The sequence below is a fragment of the Schistocerca gregaria genome, chromosome 8, assembly GCF_023897955.1.
Source record: "Schistocerca gregaria isolate iqSchGreg1 chromosome 8, iqSchGreg1.2, whole genome shotgun sequence".
NCBI classification, from domain to species: domain Eukaryota; kingdom Metazoa; phylum Arthropoda; class Insecta; order Orthoptera; family Acrididae; genus Schistocerca; species Schistocerca gregaria.
Window position 1 is genome coordinate 500459622 of NC_064927.1, and position 22941 is coordinate 500482562.

General features: G+C 44.4%; 1 protein-coding gene across 1 annotated transcript in view; it reads left to right on the top strand.

Annotated features, from left to right (window-relative positions):
• Window positions 1–22941, top strand: part of LOC126285360 (neurogenic locus notch homolog protein 1-like) — a 248272-nt gene that overhangs the window by 42749 nt on the left and 182582 nt on the right. The window lies entirely within an intron of this gene.

Below are 22941 nucleotides of genomic sequence, written 5' to 3' on the forward strand. Positions count from 1 at the left end.
TTTGAGGCATCAAGGGATCACAAATTTAGCATTGGAGGGCAGCGTGGAGGGTAAAAATCGTAGAGGGAGACCAAGAGATGAATACAGTAAGCCGATTCAGAAGGATGTAGGTTGCAGTAGGTACTGGGAGATGAAGAAGCTAGCACAGGACAGGGTAGCATGGAGAGCTGTATCAAATCAGTCTCAGGACTGAAGACAACAACAACAACAACAACAACAACATGCATTTTCTTAGCTTCCCTACTCTTTGACGTCTAGATTTTGCTTTTATTTGGATCTGGATATGTGATACAACTAATTTTTCTTGTGGAGTTAGTATTTGTTGTTTTACCCTTTATACAATTTCAAGTGACTCACATGGTGCATGCCCCATGATTTCCTGTTTTTGGATTAATCAGTTCGATTGCATTATCATGGACCACTTTACTTACTTCCATAGGACCTTTGTGTACCAAAAAGAACTTGTGGCTTTGATGTTTTTTCTTGCTAGAGAGATGGTACGTTTTTACAAGTACTTTTGTCCTAGTGAAAATACTCGTGAGGTTGCTGTTTTGTCTGCTCGGTTCTTTCTATTTAACGCCGCAGCTTTCAAATTGCTCAGTGCCAGTTTTACTAGATGTTGATGTTCTACGCTGGGTACCGGTAGGAATTTAACTATTTTTGGGATAAGTCCCTGCCCTATACAATTTATCTGACTTGGGTATGAATACTGCTGTTGCCGATGGTGCATTATCCTTTTGGCATACAATTTCTTTCTCGAATTATTGTAAATGAACTACATCCTTCACAGTTTGGCCACCATCAGTTTTTGTACAGCTGTCTATATTAACAGTTAACAACTTTTCTTCCTCGTCAGTGGTCGATTCCGAATCAATTGTCTCCCAGAATGCTGATGTTTGTATCTGATCATCCGTTAAACCTGCTTAAGAAATTCGCTGATCAAAGCTAAGTCTATTTACATATTTAATCATAAAATCCAATTCATGTGGCGATTGAATCACTTGTGACTGGTCTTCGTACCGTTAATCTCGTCAATCCTGTCTTTTACCAAGGTTTGGTGGCTTCAGCTCGATTCGTTGTACCAGTTCACTTCGCGTGTGTTGTGCTGTTGAAGTCTGGTTCTCTCACCCTTTCTGCGTTCTAGGTATTCCAGTTCAGTTCCACCCCAATAATTTCGGTCGTGTGGAGAAAAACCTCTAAACCTTTCTGCTTCGTTTGCACGGTGATCATATCCCGAATTATAGTTACCACCAAAGTTTCTGAGACCAAAACCATTATTGTAATTCCGTGGCTAACCAAAACCATAGTTATTGTTTGATCTCTGTGGGTTGCCAAAACCATAGCTATTATTATCCCATGGGCGATTACTATTCTTCCCAAAACTATTACCTTTCCCAGCATTACTATTGCCATTGTAAACCTTTATAAAGGCCAATCGGTTGCTTTTATTTCCTCTACCATTGGTTTCTGTCACTGCACGTTGTTTCTTCGCGTCATCTTCACTGAAGATGAATTCACGTTCTCTTAACATCCCTTTAAATGCCTGTATATTATCTCCTGCTCTGCACACCAATGACTGCTGATAACGCAAGGGTAACTTCATTGTGCACGTACGTATCAGTTCTCCATCACTGTATGGATCATCTAAACACACTGATTCTTTTTCGTAATTTCTTCGAAAAATTCTGTAACAATTCATGTTTTATCCTATTTTGGGTTTCCGCGGACAAGTATCGCTCCAGTGATGCAGACTTAAATTGTTCATACAACTGACAGTTTGCAGCGACTCTTTGCATTGTTTCCGCTATTACGCCTTCCATACGACCAAAAATGAAATCAAGTTTCTGGCCAAGTGGCCAATGCTCTGGTAAACCGATTTGGAATTGATGTATAAACGTGCAGGGGTGTAAGCCGTTCCCGCTTTCTTTGTAATGTTGGAATTTTCTGACCGCCAAAAAATGATCATTGTCAAATTGTTCTCTCGCGCCATATGGCGTTTGTGTCTTCGCAACATTTTCCGTTCCCTTCATTCCATGTTTTCCTTTATTCGTCCTATCACATTTGGATCCTGAGATGACATATTTGAGTCCCATCTATCATCGCATCTACGCAGTGGTGTGCAAATATCTAAACCGTAACTTTCCTCGTGTATCGGACTGAAAGATACGTTTAAATTTCCCGTTACTGGATCAGTGTTTTGTCTTTGTATTTGCTTTATATTGACCGGCGGTATACTGCCTGTTGTACTGTAATTCGTAAACAGAATCTGGTACGTGTGTCGCAGTAAACTGCTCTGTTATCGCGTCATTCGCGTACTTTCTGAAAGTCAGCTGCCGCTCTGTTGGTATGCGTGCAGTTACCGTTTCTCGCACCATTGTCTGCTGTGAACGCACATTACCTTCTTCGCTCCCCTGTCTCAACTGATGTCTTACCATTTGCTTCTGTTTCGGCTCCGAAAATACTGACGCAACATCTTGTGGACCTACAAGTGGAATCTCTTGACTTTGTGTTTCCGCAACAGACACGGAAAATTGCGTAACAGGCTTGGTTACATCTGGATTTTTTTTTTTTTTTTCGCCACTATATCAGATGATACTGCCGATTCCGTCGCCTCACTTCTGCTTTCTGTACGGTTCTCCGTACACTGCTTCAGTTCGGTGCAAATCTGTTCATACTGCTGCTTATTTTTCGAGACGATGTTTACAATGCGTGTATCGAATCTTTTTAACGCGGCTCGCGTTACACGTTTTCTGACACTGAGTTCTTCCACGATTTGTTGCGCCTTACCAGACGCCTTACGTGCTAATTTATTAACTCTTTGGTTGATATTAGACACTGCATCCTGCACCTCGTCAATGTCAGTACATGTCCTTTTCTGATCGACCATAAGCGACTGATTTAGTTCGCGCGATTCTCTCGCCTCTTTCTGAATTTCAATAAACTGTTCATTAACTTCCGTTCGCAACTTTTGCTGATCTTTGCAGACTTTTTCGAACCCAGCATTCATTTCGTTTTTTTAATTCACCGTTTCGGTTTTTAAACTCAGCGTTTCGGTTTTTAAGTCTGCTAACCATGCTCTCATCGCTTCACGTGTTAGCTTGACAACAATAGTGAGTTGCTTCAACATTGCATATACAACATCAGACTCTTCGCCATCGTCCTCTGTCACCCTTCGGTGTAAATTTTGCCGTTCGCGTCTTTCACGTCTCACCGACTTCTGTGTATAGTGCTGACGCACTTACACCCATTCCTTCCGTAGGAAACTGTCGCGTTTGGTTCAGAATTACAACATTTGATTCAACATATCGAAGTTGCTCGTCCTCTGATTCTGCTTCTGAACCACTAGATCCGTCATCTGCTCGGTTTTGCGCGCGCTCAGACTGAGTTACTAATCACTAAACTGCCACCATTCCCTCTGCATTGTCACTGCGTTCGATTTCGTGACTTGCATTCGATACATTTTGTTGTACGTCAATTTCTATCCTATCAAGGTCTTCAGTTTGCCCTATAAGCGATGATCTACGTCGTTTCGTCTAATTTACCTCTGTGTTTCACTATTTGCTCGAACCTGAGCTCTAGTCAGCATGAAGTAATATGACCTGACACGTCTCCAAAATATCACGGAGAGTCTCTTATGCCATTAACACATCATTAGCAACGCCGTTCACTGTTTGTCGATATTCAGATCAACTCAAACGCCGTAAATAACTTCGCGCGTGCCAGCAAGGTCATGCACAAGCTACTTTTACACAAAACACAGAACTTCATCTTTACTCATTAATACAACTTTTCCTACTCTGTGGATCACACATCCACAGTAATCTGACCACTATGCAGACACATACCTTGAGTAAACTTCTCACTTTTTGTTTAAAAAAATTTTTTCAATTGCAAATTTTAAATATTCTTTCTAATTTGACTAATTGCCACACTGGCAGACCAATTGGCATCCTGGCAGGGTCGCCATTATCTGACGCTCCACTCCTTTTCACGTTAGTCAGACATCAGCAGAAACACGCTGTGAGTGCATAAGCATCTATAGTATAAATGACTGGGGTTAGCAGCGAACCCTTATTCTATGACAGAGCACATCTGTGTTTAGCTGTACACAAATTGTTTTTAATCCAGTATTATTGTCAAAGAAGTACACGAATTTCCATAGGTTGCAACATGACAATGTTAGGACAGTTGTTAATATAACGCATTATGTCCTGTTTAATCGAAATAACACTCAACACAACAGTATCAAGTTTTAACCAGAAGATTCTTTACAAAATTATTCTTATAACTACACTGTTAAGTTGGCCAATATTATGACAAATCATCCGATTGTAGTTCTAAGTTCGGTACTGTTTAGGATGACAATCAAGTCTACAGAGGATGGTTAGTTTTTTGTGACAAATTGAGCAAAACATTACTCAAGGTTGCTCGAGTTTACATTGGATGCAAGCTGGTGAACCAACAAGATTACACCCCTGCCAGCGGTATTTACCTTAGCTGCAATGAGCTGTTGGGTGCATGGCTGCTCTGATCCTCTGAAAATCCTATAAAAGCTAATCAAAATCTTTACTGATTATTTCAGCAGAACCTTCCTATGTTTCTCGCTAGGCGAGAAAACATGCACTCATCCCTGGTCTTGAAATATTGTGATATGCACGCGCACAGATGGAGCAGCGTGTAATTTACAGTGGCCTCTCAGTTCTCGCAAGAACAATTAACTATGTGGCTGTTTCGTTTCTATGCTGTTGGAGCTCAACAATGCTACAGCTGATATCTAGCTGAATGTGAGCTGAAGTGAACACACTGTTCACACAAAATTCCTCTTTTGGTGTCGTACAGAACGTGATGTGTCCTGTTCTGCACTTCACGCTCGTTGAGAGTAGAGCCCTCGAAAGTTTCGGTCTTGTGTGCTAGAGTGCGCCAGCGTGCGTTCGCCGCCGTATTACGCAGTGGCTGAGTCGCCCGGGCGCCTCTAGCGTGGCGAAGCGAGTCTCAGTGACGAAGAGCGAAGTGGTGCATCGTCTCCACGTAAAAAACCGAGAAACGTGAGAGAGCTGGAGGACCTGGTTCTCGAAGGCCGGAGTTCCCCAATCCAGGCGGTGCTGGAAGAAGTGGAGACCATTTGCGAAACGCCTTGTTGGCGTCTTTCGCGCCATCCTGAACGTGAAGAAAACCAGACTATCTTGAGAAAGCCTGCTTGTGAAGTTTCAAGAACCGGCTTTAAATGACGACTCTCGGAATACACTGCAACCCCCTGTGTATCAGTCGAGTAGTATCGCGAGGAGAAGATTAGAATAATTACAGCACGCCGGCCGCGGTGGTCTCGCGGTTCTAGGCGCGCAGTCCGGAACCGCGCGACTGCTACGGTCGCAGGTTCGAATCCTGCCTCGGGCATGGATGTGTGTGATGTCTTTAGGTTAGTTAGGTTTAAGTAGTTCTAAGTTCTAGGGGACTGATGACCACAGATGTTAAGTCTCATAGTGCTCAGAGCCATTTGATTTAATTACAGCACGCATGGACACATCTAAACAATCATTTTGAAAACTTACACGAATGCGCCGTGTCTGTTCTTCCTGACATGTCCGCACTATACGCAGCTCTGAAACATTATTCGAGGCGTGTTTTTTTTTAAAGTAAGTACCGTTTTGAAATTAAAAAAAGGCGTGCTAAGATGTCCCAATAATTTTATTTTTACGTGAAAGCCTGTAACTTGATCTATTTTTGTACACAATTTCCGACAATATTGAGGCTTTTGTCATAATGTTTTACCAGTTTTTGAATACCCTCCTCATAGAAGTCTGCAGACCTGGATTGTTAACAACTGCATCACCACTGTTTTGACTTTTTCGTCGTCTCGAAGACGCTGACCGCCCAGGTGTTTCTTCAAGTGCAGGAACAGACGGTAGTCACTGGCCGCAAGATCTGGGCTGTACGGAGGATGATCCAGAGTTTCCCATCGAAAAGATGTGATGAGATCTTTGGTCCGATTCGAACGAGCATTGTCCTGCAGCAAAACGGTACCCTTGCTCAACTTGCCACATCTTTTGTTCTGAATTGAACGGCGCAGATTGTGCAATGTCTTACAGCGAGCTGCTGCATTGATTCTCTCATTGTGAGGCAGAAATTCCACAAGCAATCCTTTTCTGTCCCAAAAAAATGTGCACGTGATTTTCTGGACAGAAATTGTTTGGTTAAACTTCACTTTTCTGGGCGAATCTGAATGCCGGCATTTCATGTACTGTTGCTTTGATTCTGGTGTGACGTAGGCCACCCATGTTTCATCGCCCGTAACAATTTCGCTTAAGAAATCATCAGAATCGTTGTGGTACCACTCAAGGAAAGTCAATCCACTGTCTAAATGTTTGGTTTTGTGCACATCCGTCAACATTTTCGCTACTCAACGTGTGCACAATTTTCGGTAATTCAAGTGCTCAGTCACAATGACAAACAAAACACTACGAGAAACATTAGGAAAGTCATCCCGCAAGGAGGAAATCGTAAAGCGTCTGTTTTCTCTCGCCTTATTGTCCACTTCCTGCACCAAACTTTCATTAACGACCGAAGGACGCCCACTCTGTTGTTCATAATACACATCTGTGCAGCCATCTTTAAATGCTCTCACCCACTTTCTTACCATTCCACCACTCGTAATGTTTTCTCCGTAAACTGCACAGATCTCACTATCAATATCGATCGCTTTTAGCCCTTCAGCACTAAGAAATCTTATAACAGCCCCCTACTTCACAGTCGGTGGGACTCACAATTATCGGAGGCATCTTAAACACTCAGTACACAATGTAAACAAGGCAGAATCAGACTGAAATGTCGTCAGTGCGTAGACAACTGATGTACAGTGTGTTAACTGTAAGACGGCAGAGTTGTGTGGGGAGTGCGGGGAGAGGAGGAGGCAAGCATCGACCGACGAGGGGAGGGGAGAGGAGCCGCTGGGGAGGGGGGGGGGGGACAAGGCACGCCTAGGAGTTGCAGTGCTGGCACTACAAATGGCGCGTCATGCTTACACGGAAGCAGACAAAAGGCTTGCAAGTAAAACTCGCGTCATGTAAATTGAAATCTATATATATCAAAATGAATGTATGTATGTTTGTCAACTATGCGCTCCCCCATGTAGTGACACCAACGACACTCTCTTCATGTAAGTCACCCTTCCTCTGCCAACATTTATTAAACTTTATTATCGATCCACGATTCATCGAGATAAAATATTTCTCTGCGTGCTTCCCTGAAGTTCTTCATGTCAACAATGAAACGAGATCTCCAGTCCACAGTGTCTGGACGTTCTAACAACACATTCCTCTTGTTTTCCACCTTACGCTATATGAATCCCATAGACAAAAGCACTTTTTTCGGAGAGGCAATACTTCACTTCCAGCCTATTTTGTCGTGCAAAACTGGAAGCAGTGTTTGTATGCTCGGCAAAGTCTTCCGCACTGAATAAAATTGCGCTATCGTGTCGCGAATGACACGCTGGTTGAAATCATCGATCATTACTTCGATTTCTCCATTTCTTTTCCTAAGTTAAAAGAGACAAAGATTTATAAGAAAATGCCTCCTGTACTGCATGTATTTTTTTGAATCTGGAAATGTATTGTAATATGAACATGTTTCGAAATAATACAGTAACCAGTGGTGTTTCCATACAAAGCAATACAGTAGCAAGGAAAAAATGAAGTTACGGTAATTTCGACGAAATAGGGGGCTCCTTCAAAGTGATCGCGAACAAAATATCTGAAATGGAAACTCACCTTTCCTTGCCAGGCATTTGTGGTGATACGCCAGGATGATTCTCGGAAAATTGTTCGAATCTTCCAGTGCTACGCATGCTTTGTCCTCTGTATGTAGCAGCTCTCACTGAAGATTTGTAAATGGAGTGAAGCATTTTGTTTGTGCTCCCTTTCCCTTTCGCAGCATTCAATCACACACAATATAATTTTGCGAGCATCGCTACGTAATACTGGTTTCCTTCTAACGGTAGGCCTACCGGTAGGGGTTGTTGGGGACTCCCGAGATGGGCCAGCAGCTGCCTCTTCACTCATTTTGTTAATGTTTAGCACAGCTGCACAATAAAAACACGCACAACAGTACAGCGCAAAACAATAAAGAAGCAGACGACAATGGCTACCTTGTACAACACAGTCAGCTACGTAATGTTGCAGGAGTCGAAACTGCGTGCCTTCCGAAGCCTCCCGACGTTTACCGACTTCTACCGATTCAGGACTAGGGAGAGGTCTGCCATCTAAAAGTTTACACACTGTAGGTGCCCACTGCGCATGCACAGAACGCCGACTGCAGCGCTGCGGCCGCGGTGTGGGAAAACGGTACTTACTTTAAAAAAACACGTCTCGTATGTGTCAGGGGTGCCCAGAACGTGATGCACCGAATTATTTTTGTCTTCAACGATTCTTTATTTAAGATAATGAGAATTACACACAGGAAAGAAAGGTATTTTATATACATACCCTGTTTTTCCACGTTATCCCCGTCCCGTTCTATGGCCTTCTTCCAGCGCAAAACGGGCGGTGTATGCCCTGTCGGTACCAGCCATTGTCCTGGTGGTGCAGGCAGTGCTTCACTGTGTGAATGACGTCCTCATAGGCCTCGAAATGTCTTCTCGACTCGTAATGCATCTGTCCTTGCGAATGACAACATCGGAACGCCGCAGCACGGCAGGTGTGACAGCCGTGGACGGTCTCCCCGACCGCCACAAATCGTGGGGCTCCGCCGAACCGCCTGCTGGTGACCTCTTCCTCCGTGCCCAGCGACTAAATGTACCTCTGTCGACAGCAGATGTTCCGTAGACTCTGAACAAGCGTTTGTACATATTCCCCACAGTTTCCTTCTCAGCAATGAGAAATACAAAGACGGCACATTGGTTGTAATGGACATCACCTACAGACGCCATTTTGAAACTGTCCTGCAGCTACGCTATCTGTTGGAAGTGACGGAAACTTTGCGCGTTCACTCAGGAGACTTCAAATAATAAATACGTAACGTTTCGCACTCGTAGAATTTCTTTCGGCTGAGAAAAAAAAGAATGTGGTGCATTACTTACTGGGTAACCCTGGTAAATTGAAGGGTATCGTTGCTTTCAGCTGCGGCGTGACATTGCGCGGAATCAACAGCGACGATTGGGAACTTGTACTGGACGGGGATTCGAACGCGGGACGTCCCGCTTACTAGACAGATGCGTTAACGACTGCGCCATCTGGGACACGCAACTGCGCGGAGTATTTCGACGCGCCTCACGGTCGACCCACGTTCCCACCGAGCACCACCTGTCTGCAGCCCCTGTCCATTACACCCCCGTGCGCTACTTAGAGTTTCGCACAGCAGGTCGGACGTATTTGTGCACTGAAGAAGGTGGATCAATTGAACAGCTAAGTGTATAGATCCAGCGTGGATGCACAAATACGTCCGACGTCCTGGGGATGTCAGAGTAGCGAGCACGGATAAAATAGACAGGGACTGTGGACAGGTGGCGCTCTGGGCCTCCGAGACACTGCGCGCAGTTGCCACACCGCTGTGTCCCGGATGGCGCAGTGGTTAATGCACCTCCTTAGTAAGCAGGAGGTCCTGGGTTCGTACAGCCCTTCTACTAAAACGAACGCTGGCCATCCATGATAATAACCCTCACAGCGCCACAGCCAAGATAATTGGAGGATACAGTGGCGCATCAGAAGAAGGGCCGGTCGACACGAGGCACATTCCCTTCAGAATGCGACACGTCAGGCTGCACTACGCCGACAAAAGTTACGTTCTGGACACTGTGGCGATCCCCAGCCACAGAACAGCCAAGAGAATATACTGGGTCCTCAGGGGAAGCCAGCAAAAAACAAAATTGAACGCAAACTCCCACAATACAATTGTAAACAAATATGGGGAAACATCTCGAAAAACGTGTTGCCTAAACCTGCGAAGGAGACATGGTACAAAATAGTTAACAGAACGGTACCAACCAACCAAAGACTGGCGGACATAAAACTCGTCGGAAGTGAGAAATGCGACGTACGTGTGATGACCGACACCCTCGAGCACCGAATCACCTGCGGGAATGCCACCGACATATGGGAAGCGTGCCAGCAGATGGTGGCCCACGTCGACAGAACAGCGCCGGGAAGCATCACAGTGGAAGCAGTCACCGCCCCAGACTGCAGCCCACTTCCACGACCCAAGCGACTGCGACTCTCTGGGTCCTCGCCGTGACGACAGACCGACCGGCTGGCCTTCCTGATGGACCTCTGGGAGGAGAACAGCAGCACAGGCGCTACCGCGAGACCTTCGGAAGCTTCCTGCAGATCCCACTGCAGACGGCGACCGCCAGAGTCCTCCCCAGCCTGGGACCCTCGGCACCGCCACCAGCCACCTCTCCACAAGAAGAAAAAATTTCTTCCACTTCTGATCCACCTATCATGGTGAGTTTCCCCTCATACTGTCCCACCTAACAGTGCAAACTAGAGGAAGAGATCAAACCAGAATATACAATGTGAACGTGGCATCACAAGTGCATGACACACAGAAATTTGAACTCAAAATCAATGTGTCGATGCTACGTATAAATTATTATGCCTGTCCTGCAATGCTTTACCAAAACAAAGAAGACGACAAATGGCCATGTAAAAGGATTCAAGGACAACAATAAGAGAAAAACGAAAAGAACATACGAATGAAACCTATAAAATGACTAATGTTAACCAACTCTAGAAATAGGATAACAGAATGAAATGTTTCTTTATTTAAGTGTATTGTTTGTTAATATATTTAAATAAATATATATGGTTAAAAAAAAAGGTTCGAATCCTGGTGTGGTACACATTTTTACTCGTCGCCACTGATTCCGCGTAATGTTCCGCTGCAGCTGACAGCAGTCTCCCCTTCAGTTCACATACAGTTTTGAAAAGTGTCAAACCAGCATGCCTCGTCGCTTTTCATTCCAAAAACCGTCATAATGCAAATTAGCCACATTTTCATTTGCAAATTCAGTGTAACCTACAAATAAATTAGATTTCAAATTAAATCTAGTCGAAATCGGGGGAGTGTAGAAACGCAAATTTATTTTCAATTGTAATACAAAAACAGTGATTGCGTAGATGATTTCTTCCTTATCTCTTCCCCTCTAGACGCTTTTAGGCATTCCACTGCACGTACTGCGTTGTCTCCAAGACGATTTCTGCGTACTGTACACAGAGCGACCAGGGCCGGTTCGACTGAATAAACAGCTAACGCAGAACAGGGAATCAGCGATCATAAAGCGGTTACGGCATCGACGATTTCAGCCGTAAATAGAAATATTAAAAAAGGTAGGAAGATTTTTCTGTTTAGCAAAAGTGACAAAAAGCAGATTTCAGAGTACCTGATGGCTCAACACAAAAGTTTTGTCTCAAGTACAGACAGTGTTGAGGATCAGTGGGCAAAGTTCAAAACCATCGTACAATATGTGTTAGATGAGTATGTGCCAAGCAAGATCCTAACAGATGGAAAAGAGCTACCGTGGTACGACAACCGAGTTAGAAAACTGCTGCAGAAGCAAAGGGAACTTCACGGCAAACATAAACGTAGCCAAAGCCTTGCAGACAAACAAAAATTACGCGAAGCGAAATGTAGTGTGAGGAGGGCTATGCGAGAGGCGTTCAATGAATTCGAAAGTAAAGTTCTATTTACTGACTTGGCAGAAAATCCTAAGAAAATTTGGTCTTATGTCAAAGCGGTAGGTGGATCAAACCAAAATGTCCAGACACACTGTGACCAAAATGGTACTGAAACAGAGGATGACAGACTAAAGGCCGAAATACTAAATGTCTTTTTCCAAAGCTGTTTCACAGACGAAGGCCGCACTGTACTTCCTTCTCTAGATTGACGCACAGATGACAAAATGGTAGACATCGAAATAGACGACAGAGCGATAGAGAAACAATTAACATCGCTCAAAAGAGGATAGGGCGCTGGACCTGATGGGATACCAGTTCGATTTTACACAGAGTACGCGAAGGAACTTGCCCCCCTTCTTGCAGCGGTGTACCGTAGGTCTCTAGAAGAGCGTAGCGTTCCAAAGGATTGGAAAAGGGCACAGGTCATCTCCGTTTTCAAGAAGGGACGTCGAACAGAGGTGCACAACTATAAGCCTTTATCTCTAACGTCTATCAGTTGTAGAATCTTGGAACACGTATTATGTTCGAGTATAATGACTTTTCTGGAGACTAGAAATCTACTCTGTAGGAATCAGCATGGGTTTCGAAAAGGACGGTCGTGTGAAACCCAGCTCGGGCTGTTCGTCCACGAGACTCAGAGGGCCACAGACACGGGTTCCCAGGTAGACGCCGAGTTTCTTGACTTCCGCAAGGCGTTCGACACAGTTCCCCACAGTCGTTTAATGAACAGCGTAAGAGCATATGGACTATCAGACCAATTGTGTGATTGGATTGAAGAGTTCCTAGATAACAGAACGCAGCATGTCATTCTCAATGGAGAGAAGTCTTCCGAAGTAAGAGTGATTTCAGGTGTGCCGCAAGTGAGTGTCGTAGGACCGTTGCTATTCAAAATATACATAAATGGACTTCTGGATGATATCGGAAGTTCACTGAGGCTTTTTGCGGGTGTGGTATATCGAGAGGTTGTAACAATGGAAAATTGTACTGAAATGCAGGAGGATCTGCAGCGAATTGACACATGGTGCAGGGAATGGCAATTGAATCTCAATGTAGACAAGTGTAATGTGCTGCGAATACACAGAGAGAAAGATCCCTTATCATTTAGCTACAATATAGCAGGTCAGCATGTGGAAGCAGTTAATTCCATAAATTATTTGGTAGTAGGCATTAGGACTGATTTAAAATGGAATGATCATATAAAGTTGATCGTCGGTAAAGCAGATGCCAGACAGATTCATTCGAAGAATCCTATGGAAATGCAATCCGAAAACAATGGAAGTAGGTAACAGTACACTTGCTCGCCCACTGCTTGGATACTGCTCAGCAGTATGGGATCCCTACCAGATAGGGTTGATAGAAGAGATAGAGAAATCCAACGGAGAGCAGCGCGCTTCGTTACAGGATAATTTAGTAATCGCGAAAGCGTTACGGAGATGATATATAAACTTGAGTGGAAGACTGCAGAAGAGACGCTCAGTAGCTCGGTACGAGCTTTTGTTGAAGTTTCGAGAACATACCTTCACCGAGGAGTCAAGCAGTATATTGCTCCCTCGCGAAGAGACCATGATGTTAAAATCAGAGAGATTAGAGCCCACACAGAGGCATAACGAGAATCTTTCTTTCCACGAACAATACGAGACTGGAAGAGAAGGGAGAACAGATAGAGGTATCCTCCGTCACACACCGTTAGTTGGCTTGCGGGGTATGGATGTAGATGTAGATGAATCAGTGAAAGGTCTGTTGATGGTCAAATATAATTTAAAAGAATTTTAATGTGTGTCATTTTACAATTATCTGTTAAGTAAGCCTAAACTTCTGCAAAAAATTGTTTCCTCCGAGAAGTATCAATAATTGTAAAGGAATGTATGTAATGTCTGTAAATAACAAACTCATTTATTAAAACTGAACGTATGTTTGATGCGGAATACTGCATATGAGGATATCACCTGTCAGCTTTGGACGAGTCACGCGAAAGTAGCCGATCAGGAGCGGCGTTTAGGCAGCTGTCTTTGTGATATCTTAAAACTACGCGTAAATATAAAAACAATTGATGCCACACTGTCACTACAATCAATGTTTTTAATTTAAAATAAAAAGATATTGCCCTGGGGATGACCACCTGACGACCAGTAACAATTAACTACTAGTTTTACTGATAATTCCCGGCAGTCACGTGACTTGTCCAAAGATGACGGGTGGTTCCTCATCTGCAGTTGACCCGTTTGATGTGTCCTCTTTTTTCTTCCTTTGTCCTCCTTTTTAAACAATTTGCACCTGGTCACTCTAGTCATCCGTCTCTGGGGAAATAGTATCCGCATTGAAGGGTGGATACAGAGAGAAGACACAACACCGAGTTTCGTGCTGGCAGACTCATTTTTTTCCCCCGAATGATAATTGAAACTTATTGGCTACCCCCCCCCCCCCCCCCCCCCCCACACGCCACGTCTGGCTCCAAGATCTGGGGAAACAGCTATGCAGACCCCCGTTTCTCAAAGCGCTGAAGAGCTAAAGGTGCGGGACGAACACTTTTGGTGCCTGAGAAAGTGAAAGTGGACGGGTGCCCGTCGCGAAAATTGGGAAACGCTACTTCGATTGAAATTAAATGCGTTTCGAGTGGCGGGTCAGAAGGAAGTTGGCGGTCGCCCCAGCCTGCAGCGGCCTGTGCACAGAACACTGAGAGTGTTTGTGTGTGTGTGAAAGAGAGAGAAAGAGAGAGATTGAGAGAGACAGAGAGAGAGAGAGAGAGAGAGAGAGCCAACGCCACTGCCCCTAGTTGAGCCGTGTTTAAAATCCCACACACTCAAACGCCACCGTTTCCCTCAACACTGTTTAATCAGCCATTCGTTTATAGACCCATAAATGCGGACTGACGTGCAATAAACCTAGCCAACGGCTTTTCGGCGACAATAAGCTACAAAAAAGGAATTACGCACGCAGTAGGGGCCGACAAGTCGTAATTTCGTAGAGAGATCGAAAGACGAAACAACAAGTCACAATGTCCGTCGCTTCACGTGTATACGACGTTGTTTGTAATCACAAGTAAAAGAAATAATAAGAAAAGTAAAGACAGACAGAGGGCTGTGGACAAGTACTCGGTCGACGTTTTACGGATAAGTGCGCAAGGGTAGACCCCTAGTGCGGGGCTGGCAGTACAGTACTAAGATGCGGCTCAAGTCGAGGCTTGCAGGCGGAGACACACTGAACGGCTGTCATTCTCATCAACTATACTTACCAAACATACCAAAATATGTGCCACACGCTAGATCACTGTAGTGCAGTTCAATCCTTCCTGAAGTTTCGGCTCGTAGCCGTTTACTGACCACGCAGTTCTATTCGTGGTCTGTTGCCGACCAAAGACCAGCTGTTGAGATGTTTAAATTTTCCCACCTCCGCGTTGCAAATGTTTTGAGTGAAATGCCCAGTCGATGCGCTGTTGTTTTCACGTCAATTCTACCAACATTGACAGTTGTTTAGTTGTCGGGGTTTTGTAAAATTCCTGGATTCGTGTCTCGTCACTGTGCAGCCTATGAAAAGGATTGCGGAAGACTCCCAAATAAATTCCAAAGTACAGTGCAGTTTTAATGCCAATATATTTCCAGGACTCTGGTGTCCGAGCCTGGTGAACTGTACCGGTTACATCACGTGAACCCAAAGTTGACATCAAACGACACAGAGTTCACAACAATCAACAAACGAGTGAGCCTACAATACATTTTCTCACAACCCTAGCCAAAAAACGAGTGCCTCAAGGCGCCTGCATGACCTATATTCATACTTTTGTTAACAATTACCTACAATGAAAATTACAATTTTATGTAAAATCACAATTAAAACGAATATGAGCTACACATTGCTAAAAATTTACAATCTCAGTGCTGAACAAGGTGAACCTATTTTCAACTTAAGTTACGAGTTAATATAACATTTTCTGACTAATTATGTTACAGGTAACAATTACATTTCTAAATTTGTTTATAACAAATCAACTAGTGCCTGAATTTCAGTGCTAACATATATCAGAGATTTAATTAAGATGCTTTGTTTATACGAGGGTCAGTCAAAAAGTAATGCCTCCTATTTTTTTTTCTACGTTTAATTGTCAGGAAATTTAAATGCAATTACATAGGTTGAAAACCACAACATTGAGGATCATTTTGTCATTTTTCAATGTAATCTCCGCCCATCTCTACAGTTTTGGTCCATCTTTGAACAAGGGCATGTATCCCAGCACGGTAAAAATCACAGCTCTGCTTCCTAAGCCATTGACGCATGGATGTTTTGACGGCCTCCTCATCTTCAAAATGAATCCCACGATGAGCTTCTTTTAGTGGCCCGAACAGATGGAAGTCTGATGGTGCCAGGTCAGGGCTGTATGTTGGATGAGGCAAAACTTCCCATCCAATTTTGACAATATCGTCAGAGGTGTGACGACTGGTGTGTGGTCTTGCATTGTCATGCAAAAGAAGAACATCTGCCATTGATTTTGTTGGGCGAACTCGCTGAAGACGTGCTTTAAGTTTTTTGAGGGTTGTGACGTATTGAACAGAATTTATTGTGCATCCCTGCTCCAAAAAATCAACCAGAATCACACCCTCTGTATCCCAGAAAACTGTTGCCATAACTTTCCCTGCCGATCGCACAGTTTTGAATTTTTTCTTCCTCAGCGAGCTTGTGTGACGCCACTCCATTGACTGCCTCTTTGATTCGGGTTCAAAAAAATGCACCCATGTTTCGTCCCCGGTCACAATTTTTTTCAGAAACTCATCTCCCTCCAAACGGAGGCGCTGCAAGTGTTGGGAGGCTATTGTTTTCCTTGCCTCTTTATTCTGATCTTTTAACATTCTTGGAACCCACCGTGCACAAACTTTTGAGTACCCCAATTGTTTAATAATCGTGATCACACTGCCTTTACTAAGAGAAATAATGCGACACACTTCATCTGCAGTTACCCGACGGTCACCACGAATGATGTCATCAACTTGCTGAATGTTGTGTGGAGTCACTGCACTCACCGGCCTGCCGCTCCGCTTTTCGTCAGTCAACGGTGTTTGCCCTTCAGCTTCCTTACAACGACGAACCCATCGTCTAACAGTGCTGACATCCACTGTCACAACACCATACACCTTCTTCAGTCTTTCATGAATGCGTATGGGCGTTTCACCTTCTGCATTCAAGAATTCAATCACACAACGCTGTCTCAAACGAACATCGATGTCGGCCATCTTACAAACTTCTGCTGTGCTGCCACCTGTTGACACAGAAAGTTACTACAGCAGTGGATTGCAGAAGAAGGTTTGAGGAATGGCGCCAAATTCAAATTTTTCACTTAACTTAATTTTTTTAAGTAGAAAAAAATGGGAGGCATTACTTTTTGACCGACCCTCGTATGTTCTATTTAATTTGCTGTAGTAATTTTATACTGATAGGTTTACTGGTACATCCTGACCATGTGCTACATTTCTTTTGATTATTTACAGTATTAATCTCACATTTATATTATGTTTCTCACATAAGAACAATGTTAATCAGCAAAGCATCGTTTTCGAATTATATGTATACTGAAATGTATGTAATTTGGAAACAGGTCACTTAACAATTGGACAATTAGGACTGGTGTTTATCTTTAATGCTCTCCGAGGGGTTCTGATAAGTAGCAATGAGATACAGTAATATTTCACTGTGACGTTAAGCTCTACCGAACGTCGCACCACTCCAGGGGTCTGCAGACTTGTCCCCATGGCAGCGGGGGAAGGGGGGGGGGGGAGTTGGCGAGGGAGAGGGAATGGGGCTCGGCTGTGGGAGAGGGGCAAGGGGCAGCAGACAACCCCCCACCCCCCCTACCGGAATATGGGGCGCAGCGTTTTTATTCATTACAGCATTCTCATACACATCAAGAAGGGAATACATAGTTCTCTGGGATACATTAACTTGCTTTGTGTCACCTACAAAATTTATTTCTTGTGGCATGACACGTCGCGAAACTGACCAGCTCATTTACATTACAAATGGGAATTTTAGAGCCTTGTCCCCCCCCCCTCCTCCCTCCACCCCTCCTATCATATAAAAATCTGCGGGCGGTCACGCCAAGGTTCGTGTAAGTACCTGTCAACGAAAGGTTGTCTAATATATTTCATCTGCTTGATGGAACGATAACGCAAGTACAGAATGTAATATCACTCCAACAAGTAAATTCAGTTGTTTTGTATGCACTTTCTCCCAGACGGATTCCACGGATTTCGGAGTACACCACCTCCAACCTGTTGTTATCCTCACGCAGGTGTTCCGCCCCGTGGCAGGCCCGTGTTTTCGTATGGAGAGTTCCTGACCCCGATCTTTCCTGTCCTCGGCTTCCTCCTTCAGCCTTCCGTATCTCCTTCCATCTTTCGTGTCATCCAGATGTTGAGTTCTTCTTCTTCCTCGTCCTGTAGTTCCTTTCTCGTCCTGTAGTTCCTTTCATCTTCCCTTCGATGACGTCCTGCATGTGACCCTTGTTCCTAAGTGTATGTCCAGTCCAGCTGGCCTTTCTCTGAAGAACTGTATTCAGAATAGTTTTCTCCTCTCCTACTCTTTAATCAGTACAACGTCGTTTGTCACCCGATCTCCTCTGTTCTTCTCTAGCACGATGTTTCAAAACTTTCTCCATTTCTCTCACGGTCCACGTCTCTGCTCTGTGCAATGAAATGCTCCAGACGTAGCACATCACCAGTTCTTTTTTCCTTAATTCCAATCTCAATTTGCTGGTAAGCAGAATCCTCTTCCTGTTGACCGTGGCGCTTCTTGCTTGGATTTCCTTTGTGCAGTGGGCATCTTTGGTCAGCAAGCTTCCCAGGTACTTTAACTGCATCACATTCTCCAGTTCTCGATTGTCGACAGTCATCCTCAAAGTCTTCTCCCGTTTGCTTATCCCCACCTCTTTTGATTCCTCGACGTCGGTTTCTAGGCCTTCATCGCGCGCTGCAGCTGCCTTTGAGTTTTGATGAGCACTGTCAGGTCACCTGCGTACTCCACGGTGTCGACGAGCCGTCCTCCTACCCTGAAGTTTCCGCATCCCTTCAAAGCTTCCCTCGCCAGCCATTCTCACACAGGTTGAAGAGACTCGGTGACAGACAACATCCTTGTCGGACTTCTCTTCCTATTTCTGACACAATCTGACTGGACTGTGTTCCAAGACTTGGACGAACAGCTCTCCAGACACCGTCTCTCAAAGAGCTGGAAAGCTAAAACTACGGAAAGACCACTTTTCTAAGTGGCGTCTCAGAAAGTAAAGATGGACGGGTGCGCGTCGCGCGACTTGGAAAACAGTACTTCGATTGAAATTAAATACAGGGTGGCGCACGAAATGTGTTACCATTTTGTTTTTGAATATAAACTGTATTGTCAATACAATCTGAAAGGAATATATACTACAATGAAGAGCCGTCCATGGAGACGTTTGGAGAAAATTCTTTCCTTTAGGTGTCCCCAAAGAAAAAAAGTCACACGGATTGAGGTCTGGACTATTGGGGGGCCAATTTTGTCCATCATTGAAGAGACCTGGAAACCTGAGTGAAATGATACGCATGTCGAAATGCCCGTGTAAAAACTCCAACACAGTGTTTGCAGTATGTGGTTTTGCTTAATCTTGCATGAACCACCGCGTTTTGAAGGGCAAGGCAGTAGCAAGAAGCTGTGGAATTTAATGGAGCTCAGTTCTTCAAGATTGCCGTGAAATTACGGAAGACATGTGCTGTAGGGTAATCACTAACTTTAGTGTTCGTTTGAAGGAAGTTAGGAAACGAAATGGTGGACATGTTGAGCATGTGCTGAGTTAGAACAAATCTCCATGGGCGGCTCTTCGTTGTAGTATAGGTTCCTTTCAGATTGTATTGACAATAGAGTTTATATTCAAAAACAAAATGGTAACACATTTCGTGTGCCACCCTGTATGTTTCGAGCGATGAGTTGCAAGTTAGTGGTCGTACCGTCTCGGAGTATAAGTTGCCAGCGTTTTCCATAAGTTTAATAAACACAAGAGATACACATAATAGAAATTTTAACATCAGTAATGTATTCTCCTTCACTGTTAACAACAGTGTGCCAGCGCTGGGGTGACTTTTCTATTCCGCGACTGTAGGAATCGTGCCTTTTGAGACGAAGAACTCGTCGAGCCATATTCGGAGCGCTTTTTCACCCGGAACGGAAGTTCCTCAAACGTTGTTCGATGGAGAGCGGAAGGGTGAAAACCTGAGGGCACAAGATGTTGTGAATGAGGTGCGAGCACAACGAATTCTCACTCCGAGTCCTACATAGTGTTTTTTTATCAGTCTAGTAGAATGTGGAACGGCGTTATCGTGGAATAATATCACCTCACACAGTCTTCCCGGTCGTTGTTCTCGGACTGTGTTTGCAAGACGTCCCAGTTGCTGACAATAAATGTTAGCAGTGACGGCTACACTTCGGGGAAGCAATCCGTAGTGCACCGCACCGCCGCTGTTCCAGCAGATGCGTCAAATTATCTGTTGTGGATGCGCGCATATCTTTGTGCGAGGAGTTCCTGCCAATCCTCTGTTTCCTTATGTTAGCATAAAGACACAGGATAGGAACGGTTGATGTTGTTCACCCATTCATTTTTGTGTTTTTGGCATACAGTATGCGGTCCTCAAGGACCCAATTTATGAACCTTCCCCGATGTACGGAAATGTCGCAAGATGGTGGAATGATCGCAGTTCAACACATTTGCCAGTTCTCGAGCTCAGTGACGTAGATCATTGTGTATTAATGCGTTTATAGTATCTTCATCAAACACCGAAGACGTTCCTGAACGTGGAGAATCACTAATGTCAAAACGTTCCTCCGTAAAAGGAGAAAACCGTTTTCTTGCCGTGATCTGTCCACTGGCATTATCCCGATACGCAGCGCAAATGTTTCTGACTGCCTCCGCTGCTATCATTCCTCTATTGAATTCAAACAGAAGAGTACGACGGAAATGTTCCGATTAACACTTCATTTTCTAGCGTCCACAGCTCCACTCACCATTTCCAAATGACAAAGTGACAATATATACACTCAGACATCAATACTGAACTAAAATAAAAAATGAAAGTTGATAAACGAACCCATAGCAGTCGGAATATCAACACGTAAAAGAAAAATGTTACGCACTTATGCATCAACCTAACATTCCCTCTCCCAATAAATGTGATACGCCCCGCTTAACCCGCAGGACAGGACAGATAGTATAAATTGTGGAAAGGGGCCAAAATAAGGGGCTGTCAGCTACACTCGAACATACAAATGGTTCAAATGGCTCTGAGCAGTATGGGACTCAACATCTGAGGTCATGAGTCCCCTAGAACTTAGAACTACTTAAACCTAACTAACCTAAGGACATCGCACACATCCATGCCCGAGGCAGGATTCGAACCTGCGACCGTAGCGGTCACGCAGTTCCGGACTGAAGCGTGCAGAATCGCTTGGCCACCATGGCCCGTTCCAACATACAACTTTATTATTTTATCAAACATTACAAGGTCCCAAAAAAGTTTTTTTTTTTTTTTAAACACACAGCTTTAATCTTTGGCACTTAATTACTGGCTGAATGCCACTTTCATTTAAAATCGGCTGAAGGCCAAACAGTTAAAACTCCATAACATTAATTTTTTTTTAAACAGTTCTTTGAACTAGGCTGAAGGCCTTAAAAGCACAACAACTCAAACTCATAATTGGCTCAAGGCCAACACTTAAAATTCAACAATATTAAAACCTTTAAGAGGCCAAGGTCTTACGCGAAACAGTTCTTTAAACTAGGCTGAAAGTCCCAAGAGCAAAACAACACTAATTTTTAAAAAATCGGCCAGAAGCCATACAAGTACAAACGACAAGAACAAATTTTTAAAAAGGAGCAGTACAACCAAGGGCGCTCAGATGTTGGAGGGTCAGCCTGGAATTCAAACACTAACGCTCGCTTACGTGAGACAGGCAGTCGGGCCACCGACGACAACCCTACCGACTGAGTCAACGGACCCGCCGACAACATAACTTCCACTTCACCCGACCAGGGCACACCAGGCAGTTCAACGGAACAACGTACAAGATATTGGTGTAACCAATCATAAAAGGAGCTGTCAAACTACACACCGTGCTGGACAGCAACAACACGATGAGGGAGCCACACTGCCTGAAATTTACATCAACGCCCAGGGCAGGTAACTGGAACGTTAACGGCCACAAGGCAGAAGATTCCGCTGGCGCACTTCAATTTAAATAACCAAATACACCCGAACTGCACCAGAAGGTGGCTAGAAGTGAACAGTATTGAGCTTGCTGATAGGTTAAGTCAAAACTCACCTTTCGTGTGCAGGGTCGGTGAGCCACAGATGTCGTAGCAATGGGGAACAGCGCCACACACTCCCACACTGCATAGAGACCGCCAGCGGGCCCCAGCCAAACTAACCCCCCGCCGAGAATTCCTCGCTGTTCCACGCCAAATGACCGACACGGAGCAAGTACGCCGACAACATTTAAAATAACTTGTCAGTCAAAATCACACGAACTACACATAGTTTCACGAACACTTGCCCGAAGAACTAGACAGTGCTAACGGCAGTGACTGCGCAGTAATAAGGAGGAATCGCAAGTCGGCACACACAGCCGACCGATAAGTGATCGCCGGCCAAATACACGTCGTCCGACAAGACGACTGACCGACGACCAAGCAAAGCCGTCCCCACTCAAATCATGTGTGTCGGCAGCCGTCGGGCGAGTCATGGCGGTGCGGGCCTCACTGATGCCGCGTCCGAAGTCAAACACTGCCAGGTCCGAACTCCCTCACAACATACGACAACCGGAAAGTAGTAGCAGTCCAGCAAAGATAATACGGCAGGACCTATATCGATAAGCGCTACTGCTGTCGCTCACGGACAGGCAAGTCAGCAACTCAGAGACACCAGTAATTGAAAATTAACGTAATGAGGTGGCAGTACAGCAAAAAACACGACGTTAATTAAGAGATGGCACGTACACGAGCCACTCACGCCTCAAAATGTACAAATAAGACACTATTTCCTGAATTAGGTATGTAGATATCTTCTAAGATGCTTCTTTCTACGAGTGTCGAAATCTTTTACCTCGGGTTTCCATAAGTTCTCGTCCTATTTGAAATAAAAGAAAAAAATCATTATTCCACACCTGTATTACACATTATACAAAACAGACTGTTCACGAATGGAAATTATACCAGCGAGTATTATTACCCAGACCTGTGTTTGTAAGCCAGCTATTTTGCTAATATTGAAGTACT